The sequence below is a fragment of the Anas acuta genome, chromosome 13 (assembly GCF_963932015.1).
Source record: "Anas acuta chromosome 13, bAnaAcu1.1, whole genome shotgun sequence".
In the NCBI taxonomy this organism is placed as follows: domain Eukaryota; kingdom Metazoa; phylum Chordata; class Aves; order Anseriformes; family Anatidae; genus Anas; species Anas acuta.
This window is the reverse complement of record NC_088991.1, coordinates 12,238,826-12,262,572: the sequence shown is the minus strand read 5'-3', so window position 1 is coordinate 12,262,572 and position 23,747 is coordinate 12,238,826. Positions and strand designations below refer to the sequence as shown.

The window sequence follows — 23,747 nt, the reverse complement described above, 5'->3', positions numbered from 1 at the left end:
AAAAAAAAAAAGACTGAAAAGAAGTCTTTAAAACTATAGAGCCACTGACAAAAGTTACTCAGGATCATTGTATAAAATCCTGAGATTGTTCAAGTATGCTGTTTGGAGTTGCTTTCCAAGTATATTACAAAAAGAGTGTGCACAGTTACTGACCGTGGACAATTTATATTTTCAAATTACTTTTCAAGCACACAACCATGACACTGACAGTTTTCCAAAGAGTAGAAAATTTTAAGGTTCAAACTCAGAAGTCAAGGAAACCAACAATGATACGTTCAGTACTAAGGCTCCATGGAAGAGAGTCTGGTCAGAAAAGCATGTGAGGCAATGACAACTTTTTTCCTGGGACCTCCTAAAAGAGAAAGCTTATAAACACGGTGTCAGGCAGAGAAGGAAGGGTACAGATCTGGTATAAGAGGTGTGAAAGGACAGAATACCCGGATCTGTACAGTCAAGAGAGTCAGCATTAGCTTGAGTGCTCTAACAGTCTGACTGAGAGGGCCCTTCTTTCTTTGTTAATGAATTGGAAAGATTTTCTGTCATGTGCATAACAGTTCCAGCTTTTTGAGCAGAAATAGAGAGCTCTGTCCCTTTGATCTGCTTTGCTGCCTATTCTAGTAAAGAAATGCAACATCATTTGCCAGAAGCTGATGAGGTCACTGTTTGAAGTTGACCTGCATCCTTTGACAGCTTTAATGCAAAGGATGCTACTGTATTTTTGCCAGAGTGAGTGGAACCAGCATCAAAGCAGGAACTAGAAACAGGTACATATTTGGCTTTCCTCACATCTTCCTATCAGCATACTCCAGAGCTGATCAAGATGACTTCATTCAAGGCACTTCCTCAGCTGGCCTCGACTGATAAACTGCCTCCACATGCTGGATCCCTAAATCACAGAAACGTTTGACAAGGCTGCAAAGTCACTTCTTATGCTTTGCTAGAAATTCTGAATTATTGTTTGCCTCCCCTGCATAAGGAGAAGTACTAATTCTTATTACAGGTCCAAAGAACCACCACAGGATGAATCACCTAATGAATTACTCAACTATTTGATTCTCTGCAGATGGCTTCGTTTCCTACAGTAGCTCCCTACAAGCTGCTCTACTGCTTTCTCTTTGTGTCTGGCACAGTACTATAAGCCAAAGTGTAAGTCTTGATATTCCACAACAACAGAAAGAAACATCAGTAACTGGATAAACATTTCATTTCACCCTCAAGATAGCATCTACAGCGGTTTTGCTGTATACAGACTCGGACACTGTTGAAATATTTACTATGTAAAGTTAAGACAGCCACACATAGCTGTATCACCAAGTTCTGTGGTCATAGACTATTCAGATCAAACATGATTCACTTACAACCAGACACGAAAAGTGCAGCTGGAATCCAAGAAGCAAACCTAGAACTTCTGTTTTGGGAGCAGCTAGGAAAAGTAGAGACTACCAAAATAGGGCCTATACTTACTGCCCACCCCAGGTTTAATCCAGCAGGTGTAACTACAAACGTTCTATCCCATCCACCCTCAGCTATGCAGATTGCTTCTCGTTTGACACAGGAACAAAAGGACCAGGTTCCTCCACATGGGAACTAACTCCCAGCAGCATTAGCAGGCTCTTACTGTTTTCCACATGCCAACACAAGGGAGGCACATCATCTTTGACATGCTGCTTCATTTCTGTTACTAGAGTTAACTCAGAATACCAATATAGACCTAACAAAAAGGCACAGTTTCTTCCACTGCCACTTCCAGGGCAGAATCTCAGAATTAAAAGGAAACCCACCGTATTGCAAGGTAACAGAAGCGAGGAAATTTAATTTCAGTATTACATTTTTCAGAGAAAAGAACAGCTAGAGAGCAGCAGGAAAAGCCAGCAAGAATTACACCAAGGAGACCTCAACCATGGCATATTCATCAAAACTCATGGGAAAAGAGTCTTACATGAGAGCAGCTGAATGACTGTGGACTTCAGGAAGCATGCACTCAGAGTCCCTGTGGAGCTGTGTTCTCCTCTAAGTTCTGCAGCCCATATACATGATAGCAGCTCAACTATTTCTGCAACCACATAGACTGATATGGATATTTATACCCTGATTACAATGAATCATGTAACCCAAAAGTGACTGATCTCAAGGAACACTAACAAACACAAGGAAGTGAATGGCAGAAGGGCATGTGGCTTGTAAGGAACTTCTGCTTAAACAAGCAATACAACAAGGATACACCAACCCCTGTTCTAACAAGCTGCAAAATTGTATCCACTAACATCATTATGATAAACAGTAATCTTAACATCAGCTGGAACACTACGAACAGGATTGCTATTAGCAGTTTTGATACAGAAATGTCACCTGATAATCCAATTTCTCTGACAGTGCAGGCATGCCTTCTCCCACCTGAAGCTGTGCCCCAGCACTGCCTCCACAGCTTGTCACCATGCCTCCCACCAGAGATTATATTCCTATTCCTCTCCATCCATTTGAGCTGCTCATGTGATCAACCCTTAAACTGTTCCAGTAAAAATGAGCCTGCTCAGCTTCATTCGTTTCATTTTGTTAACCAAGCTCACTCAGTGCTTCTTCCCCCATTTCACCACAAGCCGTTGAGACAGAAGATCAGTGTAGGCAGCCACTCTTCACCTGTCAAAGCTGTCAATGCAGAGGTTGCATCCGTAATGCAGCATTGGCATGTCTCGTAACACACATCTTTGCAATTAATCAAACTTCAGACTCTTTTATTAAAGCAAGATTATTCCCATGCAAATTAATTAATCTTCAGGAGAGACAGTCTTATTTTTATCTTTATCCACCTATTTTTTCCCTGAGGTCCACAGTGCCAAGCCAGTTACATACCTCAAGATCTCTGTAAATATTTGTAAGTAAGGCCAGGGATGAAGAGAATTTGGGAATAAAGCAAAATTAACGTGCTTTTGCTGTGTTCACAAAGCTTCACAGTTTCCATTCCCACTGTCTTGGAGGCATTACTTGTCCTCCATGAACTCATTTCAAACCATGGAACTACCACTATCAGGTCTGTCCATAATCTTTGTCCAAATATTCTGTTTTTAATCAACCCTTCTTTCCATGAGACATGAAAGCACTTGTTAGCAGCAGTATAGCAAAACAGCTTGTTTTGCTTTTTTCTATAAAGCTGCATTCAGACAAGTTGGACAGTTTTCTAGTTTTGCTTCACCCTTTCCTCTGACAGATACTTTAATACACATTACTTCAAAACTGGCAGCCTTTCCCCAAGGTGTAGCGCATGCAGCCATGCCTTAGCCTTTTAAGTAGATTTCTCTCCACCCCAGTTTTTACATAAGCTGCCCTCTGGCTGGAGAACAACCGTATATTTCAGAGCGTCGTTTTTCTAAGCCCACACCTTGGATGCAAACAACAAGACAGACATTCATAAGTGCAGGTGACATCCCTGCAAATGATAATCTATGCTATGAGAAGCTTTTTATGCATTTTGTCCACACTTGTTCATCCCTCCCTCCATCGCTGTTGATAGATCCACAGGAAACTTTCCACCCTGCATGGCTGAATCCTGTCTGGGTTTTGTTCTGCAGCCCAGCATCTCCTACTGTCTCCACAACTACAATACACAAAGAGATAATTACTATCTCCCTATCACGCAAAAAACAGCAGTAATTAGAGGCATCATTTATAAGCAGGCAAATTGGTAATGTTTGGCTGTAAGTTTATTTTATGTTCAGAAATATAAGATAGACATTACTATTTCATAGAGGTTTGCTTATTTTCTCCTGCTTTACCAGGTGTCGTTACCATAGTTCTGGCAAAAGGTCACTGGCATATATTTAATAACAGTCAGAAAGAGTAGTATTACAGATACAGCAAGGGGAGGACAGTCTGGGCTGTGTGAAGTTAGTAACATTTCAGCAAGCAGTGAAAGGTTGGAAGACAGAGACACGGATAAATAACTGCAAATGCTTCAACTAGCTGTAATACCTGTCAAAAATGCACCAGAATAAAATGATACAACACAACTGATAGGAGAAGATGAAATGAAGAGACTTCAGCAAACAATGACCGACCTGAAACAGCCAGAAAGGCTCAAACAATAAAATAAAACAGGGAAATAGATGCCTAGGAGGAGGAGTGTTAGAAGCCAGAGAGCTCAAGTTGTTCACAAAAGATTTGTATTTCATAGGTTTATTTAGAAGGAAGGACAGCTGATACTGCTGCTACACTCCTGGTTCAAATGTCCCAACCAAAAGCTCGTTGAAGCTAATAGCCCTCATGCTATTATAACAAGCTTTAAATCCACAGCCTTCAGGAAGAAGTGATGAAAATGGAGAAAATGACCTTCTGCACAGAGCAGAGTTCAGCTCCATATAATTTCTACATACATCTCTTCAACCCAGGTAATCCTGTGTGTGCAAGCCTAAATCAGGGTGGGATACTTGAGCCAGGATACACAGCAAGATGCAAGACCTCAGACACAAGGAATCAACGTTAAAAGAAACTGCAGAGAAAGAATTACAAATGGAAAGGTGTCTGTTTTCCTTTCTCCATTCCAAATCCAATCTGTCATGCTGCAAAAGTCCCGGATTAGTCAGTAACCCAAAAAGGAATTATTTTACATGTTAAAACTATGTGGGCACAGGAAGAGAGCTTGAATGATGAGCAATTGGAAATTGTGAACAGGTGATTGCTACACTGTATGAAACAAACCTGTAAGTTGTGTTTCAACTCCTGTTTCAGCAAACTCATATCACAACATCTTTACAACTGCCTTAGAAAGAGGGAAAATCTCACCCAGTTTCCTCAAAAGACAGTGGGAATGGAAACTGTGAAGCTTTGTGAACACAGCAAAAGCCCATTAATTTTGCTTTATTCCCAAATTCTCTTAATCCCTGGCCTTATTTACAAATAAAACAGAGCCTCTACATACAGAGAAATCCTAAATATTGACAGCTTGCAAAAGACTAAGTAGTGAGGATTACTATGAAATATTATTTCTTGGCTTATTTGTTTTCCAAAGCAACTTGAATTTCATTACCAGAGTAGAAAGTATCCAATATTCAAAGAAAGCTTCCAAAATAAAGCTAGGGTTGGAAGCATAGCATAAGACATTGGGAACAATCAATATTTGCAAGTGCCAGACATCTGCCAAACACTTAAGAAAAGCTACGTACATTTATGTGCGAAAGTATAAAGTCAACAGAATTCCTGAAATACACAACATTATGCACCATTTGTATGAGGTTCATTCTCGGCTTTAGGAATATGCTAAAATCAATCAAGCCCCATGGAAAAAAAGTTTATTTTTGATTTTGATCAGCTTTGCAATTCAGTTTATTGGTTGTATGAGCACACAGGATGTAATGGAGCACAGATAGGATTGAAAAACTGATCAAGACCACTTATTCCAGCATCAGTGCTGACCTGTAGCCTGTCATTACAAACCCTTGTTTTTCTTTCACAGCATTCACAGCAATGTTTCATGATTTTTCCATATTTAGACTTTTATCACAAAATGGTAATGCCTAATTTACAGAAGTAGATCCTTTATAAAATGGATTTTCCTAAGCTGATTATTTAATATCAGCTTTGTTTTTTTTTTTTTTAATTTTACTAAACTTTTTCTGCCTTCAGATTTTACTGAAAGCACACACCATTCACATCTGCATAGCTGACAGCATTCCTAGTCCAGACAGCCTATTACATCCGCAGGCACAGCTGAATATTCTTGATTGTCCAGAGGGAATGGGCATTTTACAGCAACAGATCTTATTCCTTTGGAACTGAGTGCTTCAGAAATTTCACACCAGTTTGACAAATAAATTATAAAGTACCTCACCAGTTTCAGCAAATTACTTCTGATTTGCATTTGTGTAGCTAAAAATATGATTCAGAGGAAAAGTCCAAAACAGGCCCAGCTTGCTTCAGTTCCCTGTTTATTCCCAGTGCTGAGTGAGTCAGCTAATGAAAAGCTTATGGGAGAGCCAGCAGCACTGGACATTTCTTGAAAGTCCACTTGGAGACAGATGCAGTACCACAAGCATTTGAGCTCTTATCTTCCCTGCTCGCATCAGTTCTAGACAGAAAAAATCCCAGACACCAGAGGATCAACTGAGTTCATGCTGACGCAGTGTCCCAGGAACCTGCTTGGGTTTCCTCGACCAGCCATGCTGCCACGTTTCCATTCTGCTGCTCAGCCCAGTTTCACTCCCAGCTCATTCCTAGCCTGCACAGGTCATGCACCTCATTTTTCACATTTATGTGCATTATACTTAAATCTCATCCTATTCATATCTGTGGATTTCTCTTGGAGGACATTCCAGAAACCAGCTATCCAAGTACAACACTAATTCAGAGGTTAACCACAGTCTTTAGATCACTAAAAACTGAGAAGATGCCAACTGTTAATGAATTAGTGACACGCATTATCATGGCTTACCTTGAAGCAAAAACCCTCTTTACACCCACAGTTTACAACAGAGAAAAAATACCTTGTTTAGCCTTTAGCACACTTTCAATTCCAACTAAAGACATTTCTTCATTGCAGACAGGTATGATGAACAAAACCAAGGAAGCAAACCATAAGAGCCTGAGAAACTTCTGTCTTGAGCTTGAGTCAATGCAAACAGAGAATGAGTGCAGCATTACTCAGTAGGCCACCATCTTTCATCTATACAGAAAGTCCATTAAATTCATAAACTAAAACACTGAAAATCACTGTATCTGATGAATACCATAAAAGAAGCTGCATTGGGCAGTGGTAAGACCCACAATGAATCAATCTCATGTAGATCGTTCCCATACTTTGCTGTGTGGGACAAAGAAACAGTGAAGAACTGCACTCCTGCCTTTTCTTGTTCTCCATGTCTCTCAAGCCAGAAGTTTTCACAATTCTTACATGCTCATTCACCACCCACTTCTTGTCACCACCACAAAACCCAATAGCTATAGCTACGGCTTCATTCCCCACCTGCTTTTGTGAGAATCCCTGCTTGCAAACAGTTCCTCTCATGCTCATTAACTCTCCCCCACACAGGTCATTTTCATCATGTGTATATCTAGTTGGTAGCACAATAAGGTCTTGGTTCAGGAGCACAGCTTCTAGGGACATCAGTAATATGCATTCATTAATATGTTGCATTATAAAAAAACAATCACATACCCAATGAGACTGTGTTTAGTAATTCTAATATGACTATACAGAAAAGTATTTACAATGAGGGATAGGGAGGATGATGGCCATAGAGTGCAAGAGCAGTGACATGAACCAGGGAGAACTGCTACATAAGTAAGAAACAAAAAGATTAAGAAAGCTCTGGAAAGGCAGCAATTAACAATAAAAGGTACTATAAAGCTGTGAGGAGCCTACAGACACTAGACCAAAACATCTAAGCTTCTTGTTCTTGTGCTATGAAATAAGAGAGCAGTCAGAAAGAGTGAAGGGCCAGCAATTTAAACCTAAAAATAAAATCCCCTGGAATTTTGTGCCAGCAGAGGCTAAGACTGAAACAGGTTTCAAAAGATGATGGGGGCAGTGATATCATCTTACAAGAACAGAGAAGTTTCAGTAGAAGAAACAAGACTGAAATGATTGCAAGCTCCTTTACAGGGGACCATTAGCTCAATTTCAAGCCACCCATTTCATTCTTACCCGCAGCAGGCTTCTTGTTCTTCCCTCTGAAGCAAAGGTCTCTGATGCTTAGCGGGACTAGGAACAGGCTGGGCAGAAATGGGATCCAGCTCAGCAGTTCCCATGATCCATGAGCTGTATGCCTCTGCCCCAGAGAATCCATGGCAACATTTTGTCCCAAACTGGGATTACACATAATCCTCTGACTCAGAAAACCCCTTCACTACTGGCACTGTTGAGATGTGCTGTGATCAAACAGGCTTCCTTCAGCATCCTCTCTGGGGACTCCCAGGTTAAATGGGCAGTGGGTGCTATGGGAGAACCCAAAGTGCTCCTTCTCATTGATCCACTGCCCTGCACCCTGCCATCACCCACTGCACACACCAGGAGGAAACAGGAATAAATGAAAGCAGAGAGAGATGGAGAAAACAAACACACAGTTCCGAAATGATCACCTCCAGACAAAAGCCTCTCCATTTCTCTGATTCCCATCTGTACAAATTAGCTTGCACATGCATTGGCAAGCACTGGCTTTCCAAAACAAAGCAATAGCAGCAAGAGCTGTACATGTTCAGGACTATTTTAGTTGGTCATTTTCGTTAGTAGGACTCCGGGGAACTTTTATTTTTCCAGTTCTTTGAAAAGCTATCCATCATCTCACTGCCCAGACTACGTCCAGTCTGCCTGCAAGCCTGGCCAATTGTCTGTACAGGATCCAGATGCTTTTTTTTCCCATTGCTCAGTGTTTTACCTGGGCTGCTCTTCTGTTCACAAAATGCTTCCAGCTGACATCGTTTGTGTACCGCCATGCAGAGCTACCATCATGGCTACACACGGTACAGACAGATACTTAAAAAGCTACCAGACTCTTACATGGGAACCACTCAGCCAATGCTTTGCCCTATGTGTTCCTATTCCTAGAAGCAGAATACTAAAGTTTTAGTATTTATCACAGCCTTCCTTTCTGATCCATGGTGTTGCCTTGCTGCAGCTCTTTCACTGTGCTTTAAAATTGAAACCAGTAAAATTCATTTTGTCAGATTTGCCAGGTAAGTCAGAGCTACTATATTTTCTTTTAATATCTTCATTTGCAATTTCCTGATTGCTTCCTCATCAAAGGAATGTAGTTAATACAGTGTATGTTAATTGAGTACATCTCTCTTTATTAGAAAAAAAAATTAGATTACTTTAGTTGAAAATGCAACAAACAATGCTAGACTATGGTTCAGCTTTTGGAAGGACTGTAGCATTTCTACCAGCTACCTGAGTTTGTGCAGAAAGTTTAAAGGTGCGGAAAGTTCAAGTGGTTATGAATGAAAAGCTCTTCTTCCCAGGAACACTGAACACTTAAATACTCAGATTAAACAGTAGTGGGATGTTTTTGTAGACTTAAAAAATAAATAAATAAAAATCTAGAAAGCTTGCCTAAATGTTCGCTATTCCTTTTTCATATTCGTGCAAGGAAGTGACAAGCAACGGCTCTTAACCAGTATCTGTTCTGTACCTAGACACATCTGATTACACATTCTGTTGGCACTGTTAAAGCATGGAAGTCTCTCCTTCTGAAGACAAAAATGTACTTCAGAAAATGAATGAAGAAAAAATGAAGACAAACTACCCTGCCCATCTTACAGCCTACAAAGTCATCAGCCCAAACCACTGCAGGCCTCACATCCTTCTCCTCAGAAAGGATTCCCACATTCTCCTGAGGAGCAGACTGGGTATAATAACACATTTTGTGCTGCTCACCTGTTCCCTATTTCTTTCCTTCTCAGGGGACCTTTCCTCTCCTGGTATCTTCAACAAGACATACCGGGACACATGCACTGTCAGTCCCTGAAACAGGGTAATTAAACATCACAGGACCAATTTATAGGCAAAACAGCCAAGGAATGGAGCTGTGAAGCAGTCAAATATATCTGAATCAGATGAGAGGAAAATTCCAAAGCAGCCCAACACTGGGTCCCTGGTGTCAGGATGATCACTCTGAGCTAGGTCAGAGCTGGATTGCTCACAGGAAAAAAACAAACAACTTGGGGATAAAGTCACAAGACAGCCACCAGGAGCTACCTTGGACACACAGCGCAGATCAGGGCTGGCTTTTCAGGCAGCCAGGCGTTCCTGTATTTTGGGGAGATAAGCCTAGCTAGAACAAGAACGCTGGGTCATGCATTGAACCCTAAGGAAAGTAAATCAGTCCTTAATTTTTTTCTTAATATCAGTGCTAGGGACCCTGAAGACACAGAGGGATACACTGCTTCTGTCCACGGGGAAGAATGTTGCTGCATGTCAAGATGGGGCCAACCTACAATTATCTGTGCCTGCTGTTGAACCCTGCAGATCCTAGGGTGCTTGTAGCCTTCCTTTCCACAATCCTGTCATGCTCTAAAGGCCTTTGCTGTAGGAGCCAATAAAGAAGCTGCAACTTATCTAGATTCTGTTTGCTTTACATGGGCCTCACAAAATTTTAAACCCCATTAACCAAGAACTGCTCAGAAATGACAGGATTGTGTGCAGCCTACTTTTTTTGCAATGGGATTCTTGGGATTTGTGGGTCTCACAGTTCAGCACAGACTCACCAAGCCACAGCAAACAGTTACACAGTGTAACAGACTTCAGAACGGTAGATTTAGCAAGCTAAAACCTTTAGAAAACTGACATAATCTGTATCAAGGTTTAAAGGAAATGAGATGTTACAAAGCCCTTCCATAGGTTTCATAGCCTTGGCCTTCTGCACATAATGAACCCAGTGGGAATGCAGACACAATGTCCTCCTCACGCTGACTGAGCCAGATAATAAGGCAGTACTTCTGTGAAACTACATAGAATATGAACCAACTACTGTTTTCTTATCAGAAACTTCTGACTGTCAGCAGCTGAATTTCCCGAGGATTCCCACTTGCACTTTGCAAGTGGCCCATGGATAACCGGGCTTTCCTCCAGCTCCCGGCACACCAGGGACCAGACCTCTGCTCAGCAGATGCACATGCCAAACCTCAGCTGCATAAAAAACACAGCAGGAGGAGGTGCATGGAAACAAAAGGATATCTTAGAAAATGCTGTCAAGCAGACTGGTTAAGAACATGGAGTATTTGCTTGCGGAGTGCCATTTGAACCTGTTCTGCAGGTCTGCGACACACGTGATGAAGAACAAGTCAGGCCACAAAAACATCTACAGGCTGACATGATTTGGGCATGCCTCGTTTTCCAAGTCTTTGAGGCCTGAACCTGGAAAATGCTGGGTGCTCCCAGCTGCAACTGGTATAGAGTACAAAATGCATTTAAATGTAACTTCATACACCAGTTACAGGTTCCAGACTCCATAAATATAGTACTGCACACAAGAGCATACTCTGTTGTTTTACTCAACTGTGGATTTAGAGCATCCCAGCAAGTAAGCTGTAAAGTTGTGAGTCCTGTTTACTCATGTCTTAAGCAGAGATGACATGGAAAAACAATGCAGAGAGCCCAGAGGGGAGGGTCATGTCCAGTCTGGAGATAACAGACAAGTCTTTTGGGCATCTTTCTCATTCTTCTGAAATTACTGCTCTCAAGATATTTTGCACAGCTGCAGGTTAGGAGCATAATTTTAATCCCTCTCTCAATCATTAATTCATTCTGTTCTGTCTTCCGCTCATTCTCAGGCATTTTGCCCTAGTACCTCAATGTCAATAATGCAATTAGCACAACAGCCAAGAGCTAGGGTCTTTCTGTAGCATTATCTCTGTGTATGTGCAGAAAAAAGCAGGTCTTGCCACAGTATTAAAACCAGACCTAACAGCAGGTGGGAAGACACAGGAAAGAGATAATAAAAATAGAGACACTCGTAACTCTTCTCCAATCACAAACAGCAATCACAGCTCACCACCTGCTCTTAATGCTCTTTTTCAGTGGAACAAGTCATCAGAGCAGTTTGCAGATGAATACTATCAGTTGTTTAGTTAAGGCAGCCATGGTGATTACAGGTCTAGAGAGATTACTATGGAAAGAAAGCAGAGGACATACATGTGGACCAAGCAATCAAGTGGTGGAAGCTAAATGCTTTGAGGGGGTTGCAGAAAAGAATTAGAATGTGTAAGAGGTGAAAAAAATAGGAAAAATTAATCAAAAGAGAATGGAAGGCTGAATGTCAGGCAAACCACAAAGGTTTATCTCTTCCCATCCCTGGCAGAGATGGCCAATGGAAATGGTAAAATAAACTCCCTAATTAGAATAGGAAAAAAAAAAAAAAAAAAAAAGGGCTTATAGATAAGCCATTTATGCAGCAGCAGAAAGACCAAGAGGTTTCCAGTTTTGATCCTAGACGAATGATTAAACACCTGGTCATTTTCAATATAAGAGGTACAAGCACAATCCCAACATATGAATCAAAATCCTGTGAAGGCATAAACTGAACCTGGTTAGGTGCCCATTCACAGTGGATATAGCTCTCCCATGTACATTCTCTGCTTGAGAACAGACCTGTCTCCTCCTTTCAAGCCATTGAGTTTTTATTTTCATTATTATTTAGCAAGAGGGAACTATATAGCTAGCTAGCTTTCTTTAGAAATTGCAACATAGAAATATTTCTGGAAAACCTATAAGGTTCAAAAAGGCATCTTTCTGTTATGTTCATTGGAAAACCACCACCACATCACCTTGAAATTCATTTGCTCATTCACAAGCATATTGCCAAGCTATTATTCAGAAACTGGGAAATGTTTGTTAGGTGGAAAGTATGTCAAACTGTTGCAACAATTATTGTTTTCAGTAGTTAATAGCACACAAAACATAATCTGAAATAAAAACTGTTTATAAGGTTTCCTGCCCCATTCTCCTTTTCAACTGCTGGCATTGATGAAGAGCCAAAAACCATTTATAGGTTTAATAACAGACATAAAAACAATTTAAAACAAGTTGCTGTCAGGATGAAACCAGGAAGTGGTCATGGGATGCAGAAAGAGGAATGGGAGCAGGATTTTTCTTGCTTCTTCCCACTTCACCCTGCCCTACATAGCCTACACAGACAGTGTCCCAGGGAGCTCTGCCCTACAACAGAAGTGATGCTACATCTGTTCCACCCATCTCACTGCTCAGCACATTTTCCTTGTATTTGAAAACCTTCCTACAAGGCCTTAGCATCCTTACACCATGAAAGGAGAAGATTTCGTACTCCTGGTACATACAGGCCCAGCATACACAGCCGCTCAGAGCTATACTTGAGCATTAAGCTGCTGAGCTTAAACACGTGGCCTTATTTTCCCCTGGCTTTAAAGGGTGAGTAGCTTTTGTTTGAGCTCATCTAAAATTAATCAAGATGTAGGCATTACATGGATACAACTCCCTCTTCCTGAAGCCATCTGCAGAATGACATTAGGAATGGCAAATTAGCTACTGATAAACCATCTAATTTGCATTCTGGGCTACTGCAGACAAGGAACTCTCTTGGGTTACAGGTAAGACCCGGCACTTCTTTTTATTTCTAACATTTCTAACATCAGGTCAAGAGAAATGCAAACCAACAACACCCAGTAAAGAATACTGAAGAGATCTGTGTAGAAATAAGCTAGCCTGAAATCATAAGCCATTTGAATACACAAACACTTTATAGAGCATATTCCAGCCATCGGTAAATGATTAAATTAAGCATGCATTAAGTCAGGTCTTTAAACAAAATAAAACAGAAAAAAAAGAGCAAGTACTAATTGTAATTACATACTTCAACAGAAGTATAGGCTTTTCATCAATGCAGCCCTTCTGACTCCTCCTGCCATCCAGCAAGCCCAGAATTTTCTGCCTTGCATTACTGCTGCCTCTCCCACCAAGCTCTCTGGGAAGAAAACACTCAGCGGTATGCAACGCCTTTATCTACATGAGATATGATGGGAAACAATCCGGTTGCCGGCATTTCATTTTGACCGGCTCCTCTAAATTCTGTAATGTCCTGGTTCCAGAATCACCATATCTAACTGCCTTCATTGTAGATTTGCCACTGAGGTTTCTTTGTCAGGGCAACACCAAACTAGTCTGCCCTAAGTCTATAATATTCTAACCAAAAGGCAAAAACACTGAGATTGTAATAGAAAGAACTCATTCTTCTCTTTACAAGCACTCTTTGCATGCAATATCATGCACTCCTTTTCATTATTCCTTCTATTAAGTATCCGTCATGCACTTTTTAATGAGTTGTTTCATCCATATGGTATGTATGCAAGATCAAGTTGTTAGAAGTGCCATGCATTTAGTTCATGCTATGTATCTTTCAAGATTATATTTAGTCATCTCCCTGTCTGCACATACTCCTCCATAAAGTATTACTGCAGTCTTGTATATACTGTTAAACTGTTCATAGATCTACTGATATTCTAATCAGTAATCTCTGCAAGATAGGATATTTTAATTCATCATCTATGCCATGTGAGCATACAGCTACAAAAACAGACTTAATATTTTCCAAACCCATGCAGCTGTTCTTTGTCCCACCTTGCAGAGATGCGGTGGTAGTAGCTGACACTGCTCTCAGTCATTCAATTAAAGACTATAACTCCATGTCACTCTAGGCACACACATTTTCTCTTTCTTTTCTCACTTAGAGCCCAGTCCTGATTTAATTACATTTAAATTTATGTCAGTAGTAGCTCCACACTAATTAATAGAATCACGTAAACATGATATGAGAACCTGCCTTCGATAGTATACACAGAAACATGACCACAATATTTTTAAAAAATATATAGAATACAGAAAATTTATACTTGAAAGCTAGCTACAGATATCACCAGCCCAGATCTGAGCTTCATTTCAACACCTCAGTATCCTTACGTGACACAGCAAGTACTTTTCAAAGTTTAAAAAAAATAATAATAATCATGCATGTTCAGGGGCATTGTATCTTCAGAATCTTTCAGCGTTTTGCTACTTCAGGGACATAGTAACTTCTGGCTGTCCAGCCTTAGAAGAACAGTTAATATAGGATGAGTGAGCCTCTTAGGAATTTATATGTGTTTATCCAAAATAAGCTGCAGGTCATGTGAGCCTGAATGGTTCCATTTGCCTTAATCAGGAAATATTTTCTTCAAGTTTCTCAGCAAGATCGACAGAAGCAGTACTGACAGCTTACTACTGTTAAAGATACAGACTGTGAATGGCTAGTAACAGCAAGCACTATGCTAGATTAATAAATATCACTGCAACCCCCGCTCTGGAGACTGCTTAATGTTTGTGATGGGAATTTCCCACAAGGAGGATGAGGGGGTCTTGGTTATGGGCTCTGGAGCCGGTTTCCACCATCCAACAAATGAAGTCCAGCCACTGTCTCAGCAGCCTGGAAAACAGATGCATAAACAAGGGTGATCCAGGCAGAGATATTTCCATCACATTTTCAGAATTAAAACTTCCTGATGCCTAGAGTGCTCCATATAGATATCCTGATACTGGACAGTTCCTTCCAAAACTTTCCCAAATTCAGTAGTCCAGTGACTGAGGAAGCACATCAAAACCTTTGCAGCTGCACATTGAGTTGCACTTTGGAGACCACAGAAGAGATGCAGAGGAGCATACAGATATTTGGTAATGGCCTTGGGATGAGCTAGAGTATGCACATACGGATATCCAGGAGATTCGCTCCCGAGCAGCCTAAAACTCACATCCAAACCATTTGTCTGGGAAAATATTCAGGAACACAAACACCCCCTGCCCAATAAAATGAGAACTAAACAAGCAGCACAGGACAGGATTAATTAGCTGTTTGAATGGATACAGTGATACGAGAGGAGATGAACAGCAAAAGCAATGAGTCAGAGAGTCTGATTCATGGCCTGACAAGAGTTATTATTTTTTTTCTCCTGGACAAAAAAAAATAATAATAAAAAAATAGTGTTACAACTTGTCTTTTTTTTTTTTTCTATTCTTTTCCTTTTCTTTTTAAGATACCTTTTAAGATGAAGAATTAGAAATTCTAATTAGAAAATTCTAATTGGAAATGAGATGCTTCCTGTGGGCGCTGAAACTACTCCATACCACGGCAAAGCAACAGGGTTCCCAGCAGGAGGGATAATGGGCAAATCTTCCATCCAAGGAAATGAAAACCATCTTGTTTTAAGAACAAGATGGCCACCCCAATGTCACCCATTAGTCAGATGCTTTGTTGCCATTTCAGACACTAAGTGAGAGCAGACTCAGATACAAATCATCCAGTTTCAGAGAACTGCCAAAAAAAATGCCTTGGGGAATGCTGCACTCTCTGTGCTATTTGCAAACTGTCAGATACTGCAGACTCATATAATTACTTTAAAAAAGTCTTGGCCTATTTTTACTATTTTTTAGCCAAGAAATCTGCTAGATGCTCTCCTCCTTCTCAGAGAGCCTGTTGACACAGGCCTGACACAGTGAGGCTGACTAGATGCATCTTCTTCCTGTTTTTCTCCCTTAAGAATCCACTCCCTGTTTGTATTCCTGAGGCAGGCTGCTCTGGAGTATGGGGATTTGGGGCATAAGACAAGCCCTGAGCTCAGATACACCAGCCCTGCCTCTCCTCAAAGAACTGGAGGTCCCAGCAACGAGTGATTCACAGCTATCCTCACCATCGCCTACTCTGTCTTCAGAGAGATGAAATCTTGCCTTGGCAAAAAAGAAAAGTGCATTTCTACCTCCTCCGTCAATATTTTTAAATTTTTCTTTCATTACTTTTGGAAGTTAGATGTTTTAAGAATAGGCTTAAAAACAGGTTTAAAAAGCAAGCAAATACATTTTCATATCATGAGCAAGTGGAGAAGTACTTTTAATGCTCTTTTTTTTTTGTGTGTGTAGAAAACTAACAGGAAAAAATGTTTTTAAAATGAAAAGCAATGGTATTTCACTGAGGTATTTCATATTTTCCCATTAGGGATAAATAAATAAATAAGAACATGAAAGAAAGTAGGAATTATGTTATTACTTTGAAAATGGACACATCTCTTTGGAAACTATGGACACAGTAAACTGGACTTCCTCAGCAACAGGATCAACGCACAGGAACCTGGGCCAAAGGATATAAACACAACTAAACCAATCCCTTTATAGTACTGAACCCCAATGTTACCATCTGCTTTTCTCAGCTTTAGTGAATGTGGTGCAGCAGGAACCCAAAGGAGAAACACTCGCATTTAGATCTATGTTGGTAGTACAGCCTTGCTGTACAAGCAGCAAAGAAAAAAGCAATATACCCTGTCCTGAGGCAGGTGCTCAAGTCAGGCATAAGCAGCCTTCCAGAGGTGCCCCTCCAGGTGCATGTACAGGGCTGAGGAGCAGGGGGAGCAGATCGGGAGGGCAATGCTGAGGTGCTGCTGCCCCAGGGGACAGGCTTCAGAGCCGGTTGTGGAGCAAAAGTTTCCATGGAAGGTGTGACAGGGGCTCAGCAGAGCCTCTGACCTACTCCCAAAGGGAACTGCATCTTTGTGCACACCAGCCTGTTTAGCAAGGAAGAGGGAGGGTGAGGTCCTTGACCCTTCCTGCTCTGATTCTCTCTCCAGAGAGGTGTTTCGCCAAGGGGTTAGCTGTTGGTAGGGGCAAATCTGCTTCCCTTTGCTTCAAGGTGTACCAGGAAGCTGGAAGAATGCCGATGATGCTTGAATAATGCAACAAATCACACAGAGAAACAGGAGAAAATGGATTAGAAAAAGGACAATGAAGAAGAAAAATGACAACAACAAAAACCTCAATACATGTATATTCCACAACTCTCCGGATTAGTGAGAAACAATTCTCCAACAGTTCTGATGGACATTTGGTTAGAAATAGGTTTTTAATTAAACCCCAGATCTCCCCCACTCAGTCCTGAGAATGAAAAAATCCTGTAACTGCTGAGGACCGCTTTAAGAACCAACATCAACCTCATTCAGCAGAGGCAGTTACTCTTACACGTGCTGAAGAAAGTATTAATGAGATTGTCTACATTACAGCTGCTCTGCAGGAAACAGGTCACAGCTCTCCACATTGCAGCTACACATTGGCAAAGCTTCCCAACATGTTTCAAGTCTTTAAGTAGAAGGCACTTATTTAGCTTCACAATTAAATCAGTAAATAAATAGATACTCACTAAAAGAAGGCTTCCCCCCAGTTATGCTCAATTGCTACTTACTCAGTGATTCCTTTTAACAAAGGAAACTCTAAAATACATAATCAAACACTCATACAATAACATTCCAAGTGTTACAGGAAGCACTGTTATATTACCACAGTCAGCCATCATCACGAATTCCCAGCATTTCCATATTAATCGTTTTTATCGGTAAGTATCCACACAACCACAGCACCTCAGAGTCACCAGCATGAACTAGAGCTCCAGTTCTGAGCACCTTACAGACACAAATCCAAATGACTCACTCTGTCCCCAAAGAATTTACAGCACACTTACTGTGAGTTTCTTCTCTTATGAGCTTTATCCACTTGACATAGCACCTCAACCCAGGCATTTCTCATTTCTTGTCCCCAGACTAAGGTACCACCAGTTACTCTGTTTTCTATTCACTGTGACTCTTTGTGGCAAGAGAAGATTCCTGAACCTGGTTCAGGTGGTTTTGTCTAGGTGATTTGTGTGATTACTCTCCATAACACTGCAGAAGGATTAATAAACAGCTGTAATCTCTGTGAGCAATACAAACACTGTCAGCACAGTTTTCCTTTTTAGAACTAGTAGGAATATTTTCTGAATTTATTTCCATGGGAGATATGGCTCAAAGAGGAACGTGTTGTTAATGCAAGTATTTAAAAGATGTCTGATGGCAAGTTCTAAACACAAGAAATTATAGTTAAATAGCACTAACAGCAAGGATCCAAATCCACATGTTCTGCAGTTTGTGTTTTTTTCTCTTACAAGAATGCTAAAGCTCTGGAGCCTCAACTGAAACCTACATTTGGTTTGCTGGCCTCTTCTTACTGTTTTCTAACTGTAGAAACAAGGATTATTTTATCAGAAGCTGCTAAATTACTGAAGCCCTAAAAAGTCGTTCTATAAAGCCATCCACTTCTAAAAAGCATACAGATTTCAGAAATTATTTAGGGAGTGGTCAGATTATGTACTGTTCCCATTTTAGTATTTGACAACATTCAGGTGTGAAGTAAAAGCAAATATATTTTGTTAGACAAAACACATCAAGCCCAGCTGAATTTGGGGATCTTCTGTTCCTTTAAAGGAGAAGTAGCTCCCCCATTTGCTTGATACAATCTGTGTTATTTTTACACAAAGTATTTACACTTTTTTCCCAGCTTACATATTTAATTACGATGAGGAGAAGGAAAAAATAGCAGGCATTATTAAGGCAAATAACCTCATTAGAAGCCCTACATACAGCAATACAGCATGATGCACCAAGACTTCTAGTACCATGTATGTAACAGTCTAGGACTTAACTTCTCTTTCTAACAGGTTCTCCATTGTGTCACAAAAGTGAGTCACAGTGAAAAAGGTGAATCAGCTATATAGCTTGCCTCATTTCTACTGAGAAATGTATTTGCTGTTCCTTTTTGTTCTCGTTACTATTTTTGCAAATTCATACCTTTGAGTGATACCAGTGGAGCTATTGTGAACAGGCTCTCTCATAGGGAGGTATTCAGATAATTTCCACAGCCTGGTTAATTTAATAATGTTGCAGAAACCCTGTGTGCTGGCAAGTCTATGCGTACTCCAGGAACTAGATTATTCAGAGGATATCATGTACTCAGGATAGACCTTAACCCACTCACCTTCCCCCACGGCATGGCTATGGAGCTTCAGAACATCTCATCTCACAAATTCTCCTGAACTGCCGTGACTCTTGGCTACCTCTGCCCAAGATGGCAGGGATACTCAATATTTGAGAGTTATTACCATAAGTGTTTGTTCCACATTTCTGGTGACATGATTGATACAATAGCACACGTAGCTGTCCTTGCAGAAGGCTGCTTCTTCCAATGGAGCACCTTCACAGAGCGGGGAGCTCCTGATATCTTGCCTGCACAGAGAGCTGCTTCCCCTTGTAAAGCTGCCCAACTGTCAGTGCAAGTGTTTGTTGGAAGTCTGGCTGCCTAATTTTTCCTTCACATTCGTTCTGATTTTAGATTTGTTTCAGTTGTGCAAGGATATGGAATGGTTACTTCTATTCAAATAAAATACAAATAGCAACCACCCATTGTATTCGCTTGTCAGCATATCTGTACAAACACAAGACTGTTAGCTCTGTTTTCCATGGCAGCCCAACACTCCAATGACCAGAGATAATGTAGCCAGCTTGGGAGAGACACAGTGTGCAGCTGGAATATAAAAGCGATGCAGAGGTGAATTATCACTGACCGCATTACTCATTTTGCCAGCCCTTCAGACTAAAGACAGGAGCATTTCTAGACCATCACCCAGAAATCTGTCTCTAACAGCAAGGTCATAACAGACACAGACACACACACACACAGTTTGGAGCAGTTTTAAGCAGAGGTATGAGAAGCACAGCAGTGCTGTCCCTTCAAACGAGCTCTCCTTCATATCCCCAGCTCCTCTAACTGCCAAGTACAATTTTTGTGCAGTTCACTGTTCAGTGGCATGGAGCATTAAGACAAATCTCTTGCTAATGCATAGGTTTGACATTTTCAGATTTATTCAGACATACCACCTATAAAATGGCTCTAACACAATCAAAGGACATTATCAGAATTGTCTGTTCCCAGGATGTTTGGCAATCTATAACTCAGATGCATTTAATTCCTCAATAACTCTTGTACATTTAGATAATTTGCTGCAGTAATGTATAATCATGCCTAGAGGATTCATCCCTTAAGAAGTTTAATAAATTAAATAGAAAACTGTGTATAGCCCACATTTACTAGTCATCATCCTGTTTGAGAGACCATCCCAGAGCATCAACCATGACCTTGCCACACTTTCTGCAAGGCAGCAGTGCCTAGCCAAGCATTTATGCCAGGTTTCACGGTATCAGAGATGGAAGTAATGGGACATCCTGTTACCTCCCATCACTCCTGGGCCACTCCAGGCCACGGATAGCAGAGATCACTTCAGGGTTACAACTCAAGGTAAAATGCGTTTTCCAACCCTCCTCACACTTGTCAGAGCAGGAGGAAAGAGGTGGATAGGGAAGGAAATCGAATGCCTGCTCACCTCCAGACACAAGTCAGGGCCAAATGACATGAACAGGACAAGAAGGGGGAAAATACTTGACAGTGCTACCTACCCTGTGAAGCAATACTTGCACCAGAAACTGCAGGGCAGTCAGTTTCTGTAGTGCCTCTCTCAGTTCCTGTGCTAACACCGGGGTATCAGACCGTTCTCTGTCTACACAGGTGGATTTCACTTTCAGATGAGCCTCACCTGCTGACTGCTGGCATAGGACACTGCATGGTGGGGCACCCCATCTTCCTGAACAGTGGTGCATATTCACTCCTTTAGACAAAAAACTACTCTGGAGGGCTCTGTGAAGATGTAAGGGACTGTATGAGCTGAGTGACCTTGCCATGTGGAAATTTGGTGGGCAGTGGTACCCACAAGGGCCCAAAGAGGACCGAAGCCCCCACATGAATGCATCACCCAGTGAAAGTCTTCCCATACCTACCAAGATCCACACTGTTTCTTCTCGAGTTCCTGCCTGTTGTTAAAATGAGTAAATAAAATTAGAAACCCTCAGCATGAGGCCCTTCCGACATCTGCTCATAGGTGTCAGGGCTGCTCTGAGTTGGGGTGCAGATGCTGAGTCCTCAGTAGCCTCTATTCTTGGAGGGATCACTGAGTCCCTGACATCTTGCATGGCAATGGTAAGCTCCTTCTGAATTTCAGTCTATCAGCTAAAGGTTTTAATCTAAAAAAGATCTTAAACCCTGGAGAGAGAGACATAAATTCAGGTCTCATCAGTCCTTTAATTATATTGGCTTATTTGACTTGTTTGTAGCTCTACCAGTATGAGATAATTACACTAATGGGAAAGCACCACTTATGTCTAGAAACAGTTGCCATCAACAGAAGCAGAATTTATAAAGTCAGAATCCACCCAAAGAATGCTATTTTATTTCAGTTCTCCTCCATTGCATGCTTTCTGGCTAGGTACCCTTGTGCAGGCAGTACGAAGCCTGCTTTCCTGGGCTGAGCTGTGGACCATTCCACTCCATCGCTGGGGACAGCATTCCTCCCAGTGGCTCCAAACCTGGCAGGGAGCTAAGTAAGGCTGTCACTGTGGGCCAAGATGTCATGCAGAGCCCTCAGTGCCAGCTCCACTCTGGCTGAAAGCCAACCACTGCAGCAAGGAGCCCAGGGCTGGCGTGAGAACAGGCGAACAGCTCACGTAACTTCAGCACTGCAGAACCATGCAGACATTAACAACTCCATCCTCTCATAGCTGAACCAGCAGGAAGGACACCCACATAAAGACAGCGCTATATGGATGCTCTTCCACAAGTCTAACCCAGCCTCAGACAAATCACACCTTTGCCAAAAATACAGGACTACAATAGTCTACAGTAGACAGTCGTTTGTTCCATGAACCACTTGATCATTTAATAAGATTTACATTATTGTAAAGAAGTTTCTTTAAGATGCTTTTATTAAACTGTTTAGCTTGTGAAGAGCTCTGCCAAAGCTGGCAGAATGCATTGGTCACCAAGACAGCTCTTTTCCCCAACTATTTAGCTCTTTTCTTACTGCTTTTTCCAAGTAGTATGTGATAATGCTTTTAGGGTCAGCAGGCATGCCAATCACTCATTTACCAGTACATAGTTTGCTCATTCTTCTACATCTCATCTCAGCCCAGAAAGACCTGTATTTAGGTATTAAAGATTACATATCTAAACAGCATCAAAGCTAAGAGTAGATATCGCTGAGCGCAGGGCCATCCATTGCAATAAATTTTCAGAGTTTCAAAGGAAGCAAGATGTTCCTTTGTCATAAATTCTGGAGTTTTGTTTGTTTGTTTTTCTTATAGAAAACCATTGCATTGCTGTCCAGCAACTCATCTCTGGAGAAGAAACCCAATCCATCATCTGATGTGTGTGTGAGATATTTCTTAAGATAGGTTAAACACCCAGTGTCTGCTACTAGATCCATGTGATATACCAAATTAGGATAAGAAGTGCAGAATAAAGCCATATCAATGGAAATGAAGCTAAGCAGAATATAATTAAGCAGACTGGAATTTAGCAAGAGTACTAGTATTAGCATATTAATATCAGGGTTTAAATAAAAGCTTGGTGAATATTGCCACAGAATGTCACAAAAGCTGTAATAACTACCCACTGTCTGGCTCTCAGTTTTTGATGTCTTCCTGAAGAAATGGCTCTGCATGCGGCACATGATGGCAACGTGTCCTTTGCTCTGCAGCCAGCACCAGCTTCCTCAAGTAGTATCCCCAAGCTCCATGTTCCCCAGCCTTCCTCAAAGCCTCATTTTTCCCTCACAACCTACAGCCCGGATGATGCCAGGTCTCTACAAGATGACTAACACACTACCCTGCTGCATGGAATGCAGTACACTGAAACAACTTTGTCCTCCAGGGAGAGGAAATGTGCATTAATTGCTATTGCAGACAATAAGAGATTGACCTAGTATGCACATATTAAATATGCACATATGACCTAATATGCACACATGAACAGTAGCTATTAATTTCTAAAACATATTAGATTCATTGCTCCTACACATTATTCCATTTTCAAATGTAATTCATTCCATGTTTTTAAATGTAAAAGCTAAGTCATTCAACAATCAGATCTGAAAGACTCAGTTTTGACTCTATAGCAACAAGATCTTCCCTTCATAGTAAATATCTCAGAAGATTTTTATTTTTTTTTATGAGACTTCAGTGCAAAGAATTGCTTTAAGACTTGAATTTTGCATGACAACTTTTGAATTTTGAATTTGTAAGGCCAAAAGGAAGTCCTAAACAACTCTGTAGACTGGTCAACCCAAACTGCATTTCTTTTGTGGCTAGAAGTGCAAGTTAGTGCAAGCAAACTAAGTTGTAGATTTACATCATGTTCACTGCTATAATAGCTATAGTATATAGCTATAATAGCTATTCCAAACGGCGAAAATATGCATTCAAGCAGTTCTCAGAGAGAAGCCGCTGCTGCATATCTGCATGCTAGTTTGCCAGCAGTCTGTTCCCATAGCCTCGCACACTGCAACAATCACATTAGAAGGAGGTGT

General features: G+C 41.1%; 1 protein-coding gene across 20 annotated transcripts in view; it reads right to left on the bottom strand.

Annotated features, from left to right (window-relative positions):
• The window catches only part of HTR2C (5-hydroxytryptamine receptor 2C), a 286,890-nt gene that overhangs the window by 170,245 nt on the left and 92,898 nt on the right, over positions 1–23,747 (bottom strand). Inside the window, exon 1 of one of the 20 annotated variants that reach the window (XM_068696870.1) lies at positions 13,311–13,406. The exons of 18 other annotated variants lie outside the window; for them this stretch is intronic. The gene's annotated coding sequence lies outside the window, so the exon portion shown is untranslated. Of the gene's footprint in view, positions 1–1,939; positions 2,036–13,310; positions 13,407–23,747 lie in introns of those variants that run through there. One more of the 20 variants, XM_068696867.1, reaches the window with a different exon arrangement.